A 13,383-nucleotide genomic window follows, 5' to 3' on the forward strand; every position below is an offset into this window, starting at 1 on the left:
TATACCCATGGCCTGTGAATTCAATGCTACTAGTGGATCTCCAGCACTTATTGTGCCCCCCACTTCCGTAGCACCTCAAAACATATCCCAACTGCTAATTCGACCTGGCAATAGAGCTCTCATCTCAAGTCTTTAACTCCTCTTTAATTACATATATGTCCCCCCGCTAAGGTAGGTCCTAATTAGCCAATAGGGCAGGGTACATTGTAATTAAAAGTTTGGACAATACGTTTATGTATTACATGTCCTGATAGTGAAATACTCCTAAACTTGTTTTTAACTACTGTGAGGCCTAACTGTCCCCTAGGATAACATTGGGTTGCAATATTACTTTTAATAAGGGCTAACTTTTGATTGGAAATAGTTATCGAGTTCACATTTGGTATCCATGAAATTGTAATGTAAAATGCCCTTTATAGGCAACATCTAATTTTAAATTACAATTTTGAAAATGCCACTTTAGAAAGTGGGCATTTCCCTTCCCTTAGCCTTTAGGTGCCTGCAGCCTGTCTTATGTCACATGACTGGGCGCAACTGACAGACATTGTGAATTCCTCCCAGCCAGTCCCACATTTGATAAATTGGGTGTGTGATCATTCTGCCATCTTCTGGCAGGATGGGCAGGCAGAGCTGTGCACAACCCCACTAGTAACTGAATAGGCAGTGTGCTGCCTTCCAACAAAGGAATCATTACCTCCAGGTTGTCACTGCAGCCAGCTTGGAGCCAGGGCAGGGGAGTCAGGAAATTCAAAACACTTTAAAGAAGAAACCTCTAGAAACTTCTCCCACTTTCAAAGGAGGCACTGGGTATAACAATAGGACCCACAGACCCATTCTTCAGTTCACTTTCTGAACCAGCAAAAGGACTTTCAGGCAACTGCCAGCTGCTGTAGCCTGCTGTGTACTCAGCAAGACTGATTTGCCATACTTGGAAGGACTGCATGCTGCCTGGAGCCTGCCTTAAACCCTCAGAGGCCAACCCTGTAGTTTGATCTCAGGACTACCAGAGTGACTTAAATGGTTTGTTTGCTGGCCTACTGTTTCGAGTCACAGGGACATTAACATTTCACATTATCTTGAACTGACACCTGGACCCAGCCTGAGCAAGTCATGAACCTCCAAGTGGTGTCCCACCAGTCCTGTAGGTGCCCAAATACCCAAAACTGATGACTTGGAAAATGTTCTAAGAACCAATGGATGATCTGGAGACACCTGCTCATCTATCACCCAAGGTGCATCACCGGTCAGCCTGACTACTTGGCTGCTCCTGCTACTTTCCTCTCTGCTGCAGCAAATACTGTTCAGCTGTCTTTTGCCAAAGGGGTATCTAAGCCTCTGGAACTGTCTTTGGGTACAGCCTCCTGCCTCATCGTGCTAGAGATTTTTGACTTCTAAAAAAGAGACTAAGTCCAAATAGAAACATTTTCACTGCAGATTTGCCAAATGACTAACCAATGATGATGCTCGATCCTCAGACCCCGCCTTCAGCCTTGCCTTTTAGGTGCTTGTTTAAACTAAAAACTTTAAAAATTCATAGGTCTGGTTCTACTGATTGGATTTTCTTTCATTTTGGTGTCAAATAATTTATTAAAATTGACCTGTGTTTTACTACTTTACACATTGCCTCTAAGTTAAACCTGACTGCTTTTGACAAGCTACTCAGGTTAAGCACAGGTTAATTTAGTGACTTTTTGTGGTTCACTCTGCCAGGAATTGTGGCTGCTGCTTGACCAGGGCTCACACCCTAGTCAACAAACAACCCAATTTCCCAGATTTGGCATTCTAGATTTTATAGGCTTGGGGCCCCATTAGGATGTCGGGCGGATTGCCTCCGCCAGGGTGGCGGTGGCCACCGCCACCCTGGCGGAGGCAATCCGCCCGACATCCTTCCCTGCATCCCCCCCCGCCATATTACGATGGCGGAGGGGACCGCAGCGGTGGGAAACACCGCCCGCCTGTTTTCCGCCCCGGTCGCCTGGCGGCCGGGGCGGATAAGTGATAACATGATGGCGGTGTCTATCAGACACCGCCAGCCATATTAGAATAGGCATCTGACAATGCCTTTCCGTGGTGGCAATGCCGCCACGGAAAGGCAGGCGGACTTCACTCTGGGGGCCCCCTGCGGGCCCCCAGAGTGCAGCACAGTAGGGGGGTGCACACAGGGGGGTACCTATGGTACCCCCCTGCATTTGCATAATGAAAGCGGCAGGCACCGCGCGGTGCCTGCCGCTTTCGTCATGCAAATGCTGCAAAGCATTTTCAGCATTGTGGCGGGCGGTGCAGAGTGCACCGCCCGCCACAATGATGGGAATACAGGATGCGCATCCTAATGCTGCCAACGGGACCCCCGCCCTCATGGCGGCCGGTCCCTAGTACCGTGAGGATGGCGGGCGGGCAAAGTCCGCCCGCTATCCTAATGGGGCCCTTAGTGTTCTTTCCTTCTCTGCAGGTAATATTACATTCCCAAAAAGACCAGTTTGTCGGCAAAATGCTTCAATGACTCAGGATTGAGTACTGAATATGTAATGCAGGGCTATTTGAGAAAATATTTAGCTTCGATGCAAAGCAATTTGATGGTGCCCACAAGGGAGTCTGTTGTTATTAATGGTCATTACAGGTTTTGTATTTGTTCATGGTTCATCATTATACAAATGATTGCTTTAAAGTGATAGCTGAGGGCTTTAATAGTGGTGCACTGCAGGAAGCTTTCTAAAATGTGTACTTTTGACAAGATGGAACTCTTTATTGGTAGGGGATACCCACTTACCTGCCCTGGTCGCACTTAACATCTGACCCTGAAGGTTCTGCTTCAAAATCCTTTTTGAAATATCAATAATACATTTAAAACACTAAACTGCAACGTTTTATGTTGTTTATTCATAACAATCCTTTGTGATTATTTTGCAGAACATAATTCTTTAAGAATTTTAGTGTGGTTACTTATTAATCCATCAAGCATCTGACATAAATTCCCTTTTGTGTATGACAGTTACCAATGAATTTCGGTTCAGATGACCCTTCTTCAGGGGCCTGTATAAAATGAAAATGTGAGAATCTATCAGCACTGAAGGTCTCTAATGATGTCACTTAGATTGATAAATATTGCATCCTGTTAAACTCATGAGGTGACATAGTGCCCAAGATAATAACCATTTGATATTGTGCAAAAAGACAACACTACTGTGCAAAAGAAAGCAGTGGAGTGGGCCCTAGGAAGACAAGATGAAAGATACACTAATAAAGTGTGTCTGATGGAGTTATTACAATACTCTTTATTTCACGGTTATTTTCAGTTTAAGACAGAGTTTTTCTTCAAAGAAATGGAACTTTAATGGACTTTCTTGAAGCACCGCCCTATGCCAATACTTTTATGGCAAAATTAGAAAATTATTTTGTGCTCAAGGGTGTGCATTGGCAGCATCATCTTATATTGTGTGAACAGTTCATAGATAACATCTTTTAAATATGGCATGGTGAATCAGCCAGATTAGAGCATAGCATTGTAACTCTTAACCAGAGGAATGAGCACATAAAATACACTTATCTAATTGATTAACAGAACATCTCCTTTTTGGATGTATTATACAGTGTAACATCAACAAGCATCAAAACTAATATTTATACCAAATTTACAGACAAGAGCAATTGTTTGCATTACCATAGTTTCCAACAACCTACTTTAAAACACCACTTACTCTTTTCACAATTCATCAGATTAAAAAGGATTATCTCTGACCCTCAAGACATAATGATTATGAATGAGAAATTCAAAATGAAGTTCAAACATCAGGTCTATCTGCCTCCTGTAGTAAAAGAATCACTGAACTGAATGGAACATTGGACAGAAAGAGCTTGTTGACACAAACAAGTAAAAAGGAAGTTAAAGCAATGGTATGCATATTGAAATATTCTACCAAAGCTCATATGATTAAATCAGTAATTAACAAAAGATGGGAAATTCTGCAAAATGAACTGGACTTTGAAGATTTACTTGATGTGAAACCTATGTTTGTGTACAGCAGATCAAGTAATATTAAAGAAATACTGTCCACCAAAAAACCTACATAATGAAAACATTACAAACGAATGCAACGGTGTCTGAACTGTACTAATTGCAACAATGTTATTGACGGAAACATCTCAGCAAATCCCCATAAAGGCAATGCCATTCAATTGAAACATTCAGCAAATTGCGATGTGAAGAACGTAATATATGCATTGAAATGCCTATGTACAAATTATATATAGGAAAGACAGAAAGAAAAATCAAAATCCGAATCACTAAACATAAAAGTAACATTTGGATTTAAAAAAAAAAATCAAGTGTTGCAATGCATTGGCTAGAAGCAGGTCATAATGTGGCTCTACTGGTATTTCTAGTTTTAGAAGTCATAACCATCAAGTCTGAGATGAATACACAGAAAAGACAATCACAGACTGAGTTTTATTGGGTCAAAAAATTGAACACTACAGCCATACAAGATAAATCGCAAATTAGAATATTCATGTTTTTTTTATGATCACACCATAGGTTTTCAGCATGTTCTTGGCTATAACTGCACAGATGGTCCACAATAAAACAACACAGCACTAATTATCACTAGCATTCACATGCAGCATTTATTGTTTCACCTAATTAAACATCAGCTTGGCAATAGGGCCAAATGTTCCGTTTAGGCGCTTTTTGGGTTAGCTCAGTGGGTATTTTTGTTTAGGGTCAGTCGTAATGGTTTCCTTTTACATGTCAAGAGTGGGTTATTCGAATCAAATGCATTAGGCTCCTTTAATTTTTCAAGCTGAGGGCACTCTTGTATGACGCGCAGATACCTTTTCATTTTCATACTTTATTTATTAACGCTGAACACGTCAATAATTTATTCAAGTGAAATCAGCGGTTGTGGCGGTGAAATGGGGATTGCGGCGTGCATTCTGTGATCAGCGTAAGCAATCAATTTTGGTATTCTGGTACACAAAGCAGAAGATTGATTGTGGTCAAGTATGAGCACAGCGTCATCTTTAGGCACTTGCTTTTTAGCTAATGGAGTATACGATTAACCGGGTGAATAATCAGACGCTGTATAGTGGGCCACTTGTTACATGCAGTAACCTATTGATGTAATTACGTATATTTTATCAACCACAGGTATAATGCACATGAATCAGCATGTTAGATTCCAGGCACTGGTCTTCGATAGAATTAGTTTGCTGAGCATATTGAGAATGCCACACTGAAACATGTTGGTATAACGTGGAGCACTGGTTGCACGTGGTAAGGCTTTTGATGGAAGCACATATATTGTTCCTGATTTAATCAAAAAGCAATCTATTGTTTGTAATAGGTCAGAAGTAGTGAGTTGTCTGTTGTGGGTGGTCATTTGATTTCTCTGACTCAGTTATGCTTTCTTTTGCACAGCAGTTTTGTCTTTTTTGTCAATATCGAATGTTCAGTAATCGGCTCTGAGGTCAAATTGGTTCCATCAACAGCTCACACGTTTTCAAAATTCTTCTTCTTGACAGTGAGGATTCCAACTTCCTCAGCATATTTTATGTCACAAACGTTTTCAGTGGCTCCCGAATCAATCATCACGGAGACTCCTGAAATCTCTTTTTGACTGAATTTGGTGATTACAGGTATTACCAAATGTAGGGCAGAGGATTGCAGAGTATTGACTATCAAGTAAGGAACTGGGGTTATCTTTTCTTCAATAACACACACCAGGCAACTCTTTTTTCTGATAGGGCCTCCCTTTTAACGGTTGGTTGTTGTTTTTTTTTTTGGACACTCCTACACGAAATGGCCAGAGCTACCACAGTACATACACAGGTTCCCCGAACGACATCATTCTTTTTCTTATTGGACCTTGAATGCTCCCAATCTGCATCGGTTCTTCCGAAAAGACTGTTTTGGAAGTTTTAACTGGGTCTGTTTTGGCTCTATCAAACCGAGGAGGTACTACGCAAAAATCTCTAATCTGATTTGCGTTCGCTCTGTCTCTGATCTATTTGTAGTGTCAAATCTATGAGCTTAGAAACTTCAGTTGGTCGATCCAGAATTTGTGCCAATGCACCCTTCAATTCTTCTCATAGTACTCTTTAAAAATTGGCTCCTCTTTATGACTCTGGCCCTTTTGTCTTGGCAATTAGTTTCTTAAATTGGGCCAAGTATGCAATTTGATCTTGATGTCCTTGCTTTAAATACAGCAATTCTTTGTATGTGGCTCTCCTGTCAAAAATGCTAAGAAACTCCATTTTAAACTGCTCATAATTATATAGGGCGGGATCGTTATGGCTAACCAATGGCATTGACCATGGGGCTGCATCACCACTCAGATATGACAATATGAAAGCGACCTTTGATTGGTCCTCAGAGAAAATGGAGTGAGCTTTGTGTTAAAAACATTTGGATTTTATGAGGATCCCCGCTAAAATGTTCAGGATGAGCCAGAGGAATTATTGGAAAGACTGCATGTATGATCTGAGTAGATAATTCTGTGGCTGCTGTGGATGTGGTTCTAACCCCTGGATTAGTCTCCTTAGACAACGAAGTACCTGCTGATGTAACATCTAATCTTTGAAACAAGAGTTGAGACTCTTGATGTGACCTTTTATTTTCTTTGCTCAAATTTGTATTCTCTTCCACAGTTTGATGAAATTGTTCTTGCAGGTTTTCTAATAACACTGCTAAATTCTTTAAATCCAATCATTCAGCCATATCTGCTCGGGTGGTGTCTTTTGGCACTTCAATCTGCCAGAAGAACTTCACGAACCTTGTGCCAAGAACCCCAGGAGCAGATGAGCATTCCTCAATTCCCCATGGTATTACCCGCAAAGTAATTTTTAAAATCTCTCTGCAATGCGCCACTGTGGGGTAAGGGGAGGCAGCCATGTAGTATTCAGAACACCAACTGTCACCACTTCTTTGTTTCACTGTTAGGCTGGTAGTTCAACAATGACCTTATATCTAAAATACATAGTACACAGTTTTGTTATTCCTTTGTTTCTCAAACTTCATTAACTCATAATATCTATCATATCACCTTCTACTCTCTTTGCCTAAAACTCCTGAGGAGTTAGATTCTCTCCTAAAATTCTACTCAAAAACTGTTGATTGTAATCTTTTCCTTAGAATAACTTCATACTTCAGTAACTACTCTTGATTGAACTCTCTCTCTGGAAAACAACATTCACACTGCCTTTCCTTCTGTGAATTAAAAGTCTTTCAATCTTTAATTTAACACTGTCACCTTACTTGTTGTTTTCTTCTTACTGTCTGATAATTTATTTTCTGCTGCTGTTGCCTTCGGTAATTTTTGTACTCTTATTCTTGAGTTATTTTGTTGCCTTACAAGATGTCTCTCAATAAAAGAGGAACACTACTCTAGGAGGCATGGCCGGGTGTGCACACCACAAAGTAACTATGGGTTTGTCCCAAGAAATGAGGAATATCCTCACTGCAATTCCTGTCAGAGGAAGCGCAGAAAACAAGACACTGCCCTCCGTCATGAAAGTCAGTTGAAGGGTGCCATTTCAGTAGCGCGCAAGTGTGTTAGAGACTCCAAGCATGGGGGAGGCGCTAGGGGGCGCACAGCGGAATGGCTGCCTGAACTGCAGCTCCGCCGGGCGATCACATACAATGTGATCCATTACCACTTCTACCCAGCCAACCCACATCTCACGACCATCCACGTGTGGGGGAAGCTGTGGGGCATAAGTGGACCTGGACGGAAAAGGTCGATACCCCCGCCTTTGCGATCGTTGCCGCGATCATCGTGGTGAGGAACGGGCTGCCTGACAAAATGGCCGGCGGCGGACTGCGGACCTCAAGCGAACACGGCGGTTCCAGCGTGGAATTGACCGCCTAGCACAGCGTACACAGCCTGGGGGTAAGAACCTGCCACCTGCCCCAGAGTGACTGTTTTGCGCTGCTCTCGCCCCCCGAACACTACCGGCTGGGACTGTCACCACCCCGGCTGCGCGCCTGACAACATGGCGGCGCCTCTCGCTGAGGGGACGGGCACCTCACTCTCGCGCCGGTGAAGTCGGACTCGGCTTTGCTGGGCGCACAGGCCGGCGGATCAGTGCAGGGAGCTGCTGGACATAGCGTTGCTGGGCGAGGGGGCTCGAGATCGTCTCATCACTGGCGCCCCGTCACCACTCGATCTGACAAGCCGGGGAGAGGATTCCTGGACTGCCGGGTGGCTTCTACAGCGGGAGACAGCACAGAAAAGGTCGCACTCCCTTGTCGGACTAACTGCGGTAGGGCCCCCCCAGGGACAAAGGCGCGCCCTTTCACCTGCATTCGCGCTAATGATGGTATGAGCTGACCGCATCTCTCCCATAGCCCACACAACCTGAAGAGAGACTCCCGGCGGTGACCTGATCAGACGCAGAGTTAACTTCACGTGCAGCTGCAGGCTAACATTGCCAGAGAATCACGGCGACGACGGTCAGAGTAACGAGGGCGTCTGGGCCCACATTGCGGAAAGTACATTCACCGGCCACCACAATGGGGAAGCCTGACAAGCAGCAACCAAAACTCTCCTTTGACAATAAGAAGGCGACGAAGCCTGCAGAAGATATGACGGAGACCGGCGGATCTTCAGACCCATTGCCAACTAACAACATAGAGAAGATTCTGATGGCGATTCAATCGAATCTGCAGGATATAAATGGTAAGCTGGACAATCTGACATGCAGGATGGATGGCATGGCCGCTCGACAAGAAAAGCATGGCGAACGATTGGATGAGGCGGAAACGAGGATCTCGGCTGTTGAAGATGAAGCGCGAACCTCCACCACCAAATGCGCGGGAATGGAAGGAATCCTGGAGGTGATCAAAGCGAAGGAGGAGGATTTGGAAGCGCGCTCGAGGCGCAATAACGTGCGAATCACGGGCCTGCCAGAATCGACCAACACTGGGAGAATGGAACATTACGTTGAGGGTCTATGTAAGGATATCTTTGGTGCGGAGGCCCTGTCGCAGATCTTCATTGTGGAAAGAGCCCATAGGTCACTGGGCCCCAAGCCACCGCCCGGTGCTACGCCTAGGCCGATTGTGGCGCGAATTCTCAATTATCGGGACAGGGACACGATCCTCAGGCTCGCAAGGGAAAAGGGCAAAATCACCCATCAGGGCAACTCTCTGGAGTTTTACCCGGACCACACGGTCGCTGTTCAGCAAGCACGTAAGGAATACACCGCAGTGAAGGCTAAGCTGCGTGATCTGAACATTGGCTACTCTATGTTATATCCTGCCCGACTTCGAGTGGTGTGGAAGGAGAAGACGATAGTACTGGCGACACCCAAAGCGGCCCTTGACTTTGTTAAGAAGATACAGCGGGAGGCGAGGTCAGAGTCCCAGAACGATCAGCACAGAGACTCGGACTGATGCAACTGGTGATATCAATCGTTGAATAGCGGTGAGTTTTGCTGTAATGATGGCTAAAATAGACTGCTGCATGGCCGACCGCAGCTGAACTGGGCTGCGCCGACCGATGCGAGACTTTTAGGGGCGGGATTTGGCGCTTTTACTCAACACTGGGCATTAGGAGGGTGAGGTTCCGATGGGATGGCAAGGGCTGAAATACACTCCTGTCTTGAACTGTTACCGACACACGTGACGGGCCCTTGCTACCACGCTCTCCCCGCGGTGTAATTGGACACACAGCCACGTCAGACTGTAAATTTTGCTGCTGCTGTGGGCAATGGGTCTGGTCTATCCACATACATATGCCAGTAGACCATCCGGTCTGGAGGGGGGAAGCGAAGGAGGTGGGAGAACATTTAACACTACAATGCATACCACAGTGCGGGGTGCAGACTTGCAAAGAAGTGATCGTGCCTGCCCCCCCCCCCGTTTACCTAACTACATGAGACCAGGTAGTTGCTGTGTGAGAGGCGGACCGACAACTGGCCGGCTTGAGCCTAGTTCCTAACATATGCATCTGTTAACTGTGGGGTGTAGCTACGTTTCCCCTATAACTGTACCACTGCTTACGCACATGTGAGGAGTTGTAATGGGGAGGTGGGGACTGTGGGTTAATGGACACATATATTGCGAATATGTTCAGTTTTCCTAGTATCGCCTGCACCCGTCCACCGGGTGAAGGGTTGTGCTCCTGGCGGTCCTCCATGAGGGTAGTACCCAACGCAAGTTCTTAGTACTGAGCACTGAGTTGTTGATTATGTGGTTGTGGGATTTGTGCTCTGAGGGGATATGGCTTCGGCAGGTTGGGGTTGCTGGAGTGGGTGGGGTTTGGGGAGGGGGGATGTTCAACTGTTTACGAAGACCGACAGCATTGCACATGTACACATTCTTAGGTTATCCGCAGAGAGGGACTGAAAACGCGGCGTATGTTCTTTGTGATGTATGTGGACAGGCGCTGGGTGTGACACTTGAGTGTGCAGGGATGAATTGTGTTGCATTATTAACAGACGACAGGTTCTGGAAGTGAGAGCAGACTATGCCTTAACGTTCTTACTTGGAACATACGGGGGTTCTCGCACCCTCAGAAAATTAGACAGGTTTTTGCTAGCCTTACCAGATGGAACGTTGATATAGCATCCCTGCAGGAATCACACCTCGCGCCGAACACTCACGCTACATTGGGGTCGAGATGGGCGGGGGCGTCCTACAGGGCTTCATACTCATCTTACTCCCGGGGGGTGCTCATTTTGATTAAGAAAGGGATCAACTTTGAGGCACAACATGTGACACAGGACCCCTCTGGCAGGTATGTGCTTGTGACAGGTACACTGAGGGGCCAACACGTGACGCTCCTTAATGTATATGGACCAAATACTGACGCACCGGAATTTTTTCGGGACATTTGGGGGCACTTGCAGAAACATACTAACACACACATGTTATGTGGGGGGGACTGGAACGTGACATTGAAGGACGGACTGGACCGCTCCTCACATTCATTGGAACAGCACAAACAGTCAAGACTGATGGTGAGTCACATGATGGGAGATCTGGCCTTGACGGATCTCTGGAGGCTACAACACACGGATGCGCCAGGCGCCACACACATCACCGCATCTCACAATAGTTGGTCCAGGCTGGACTACTGGTTGGGTTCTAAGGACATGGCGCTGTGGGTTCGTAGGTTGCAAGTACTGCCACGCACATTATCGGACCATAACCCGGTCCTGTTGCAGATAGACATTCCACATTACACACCCCCCCCATTCCAATGGCGATTTAATTCCCAGGCCCTCACAGACCCAATATATGTTGACACCTTGACGAAAGCGATAAAAGACTACTTCGATATTAACTCACGGACCACGGAAGACCCATGTATCCTCTGGGAAGCCTTCAAGGCCACGATCAGGGGTGTTTGATTTGGCACTACCATAGGAGTGCTCAAGGACATCAGGTGCCAGATCCACCGCTGCGAGAGACAAATGAGGGACCTAGAACTGCGGTATGAAACAACGCAAGATGTTTCGTTGTTACCCAAGTTGCGCGACTTACACACTGAACATGCTGATTTCTTGGAGTCGGAAATTAAATACTTGGACCGCAAACATGTAGCTAGGGCCTTTGGAGAGGGGGGTAGACCAGGGAGGGTACTGGCACGGAAAATATGTGAGGGACGGGGACAATCGGCGATACTCCGAGTTAAATCTGGGGAGGGTGTATTACACACACATTCCACGGACATATTGGAATGCTTTGTGGACTCCTTTAGCAAGCTATATCAATCTCAACCCTCAGCGACAGCGGAGGAAACGTATGACTACTTGCATGATGTCGCGATTGGCTGGCTATCGGACGCACAAAGGGAATACTTGGCTAGGCCCATCACGGTGGAGGAGGTATCTGAGGTAATCACTTCACTCCCAAATGGTAAGGCACCGGGCCCTGACGGGTACACATCCGAATTTTATAAAAAGTTTGTGGATGTCATCGCCCCCTATCTGGTGGACATGTATGGTACTTCCTTTGAGAAATCGTTGCTCCCCCCCACGCTGCGGGAAGCTCTGGTCATTGCACTCCTAAAACCATCCAAGGATCCGGAGGAATGCGATTCCTACAGACCTCTGTCCCTGATAAACGTAGACTCAAAAATCCTCCCTAAATTGCTAGCCGTTCGGCTATCCCCGTTGATGACCCGCCTGGTCCTTCCGGATCAAGCAGGGTTTGTTCCCACCAGGTCCACCTCGCATAATACCAGATCCCTGTTCGCACTATCGCACTACCTGCAGCCCTCGGTTAAAGCGGTAGCTGTCATGCTTGACGCCGCGAAAGCATTTGATTCTATTGAATGGCGTTATATGCTCACCGTCCTCAACAGGATGGGTTTCCCTAAACGATTTGTCCAGTGGATTTCTTTGCTATATACGCAACCGTGTGCAAGGGTCCGGATCAATGGCTATGTTTCAGCTCCGTTTGGCATTGAGCGAGGCACGAGGCAGGGATGCCCCCTATCACCCCTGCTCTTTGCGCTGGCGTTAGAGCCACTAGCGTGCATAGTGCGACAAAAATACAAAGAAACGGCACTGCAATTTGTGGCTAGGCCGCTGCACATATCGCTCTACGCAGACGATATGTTGCTATACATTCGTGACCCTGAGGTTCATCTGCACCCGCTACTTAGAGAGTACATCCGATTTGGGGGACACTCGGGATTAGCGATCAATTGGTCCAAATCTTCACTCATACCTCTCACCGATGCTACGACTCCCTTTGAAATCGACTACCCGCTAGAGTGGCAGCAGGACCCGATTCGCTACCTGGGGGTCATGTTCCATAGGGATCCAGATGAAGTCATGCGAGCAAACTATGGGGTGGTACTCTCCAAACTGGAAGATAAGATCCGTCGTTGGATCCATTTGCCTCTATCGCTAGCTGACAGGATCGCGATCGTCAAAATGAACATATTGCCCAAGATATTGTACCTTTTTAATAACATACCCATCACGCCAACACGAGAAGTCTTCCGCCGCATAAAGTCCCTGGTACTAACCCTGATATGGGCGGGTAAACAAGCTCGTATTGATTTGCAGACACTGACGCTCCCGATTGCGCAGGGTGGCTTCGGGGTGCCTGATTTTCTCCTATATTACCTCTGTGCCCAGGCACAGTATGCAGCATACTGGTACCATGAGGTCCCCTATCTCACCCACGCGGCCATTGAGGAGGGTGATACCCATCCTGTCCCCCTGTCTGCGATCTTAACGCACACCAGACCACCGCTACTTGCGAAAGATATCAACACTGTAGACACCACAATTAAAGCATGGAACAAGCTTGGGCAGTTGGCTCACAAAACCCCGTTATATGCACCGGCCATGCCATTGCAGTATCATCAGGCGCTGTCCGTCACTAACGAACAAGTGGGGATGACTTTGCTGACTCGAGCTGGGATCGAC

This window comes from Lissotriton helveticus, chromosome 4_1 (assembly GCF_964261635.1).
Source record: "Lissotriton helveticus chromosome 4_1, aLisHel1.1, whole genome shotgun sequence".
Lineage (NCBI taxonomy): Eukaryota > Metazoa > Chordata > Amphibia > Caudata > Salamandridae > Lissotriton > Lissotriton helveticus.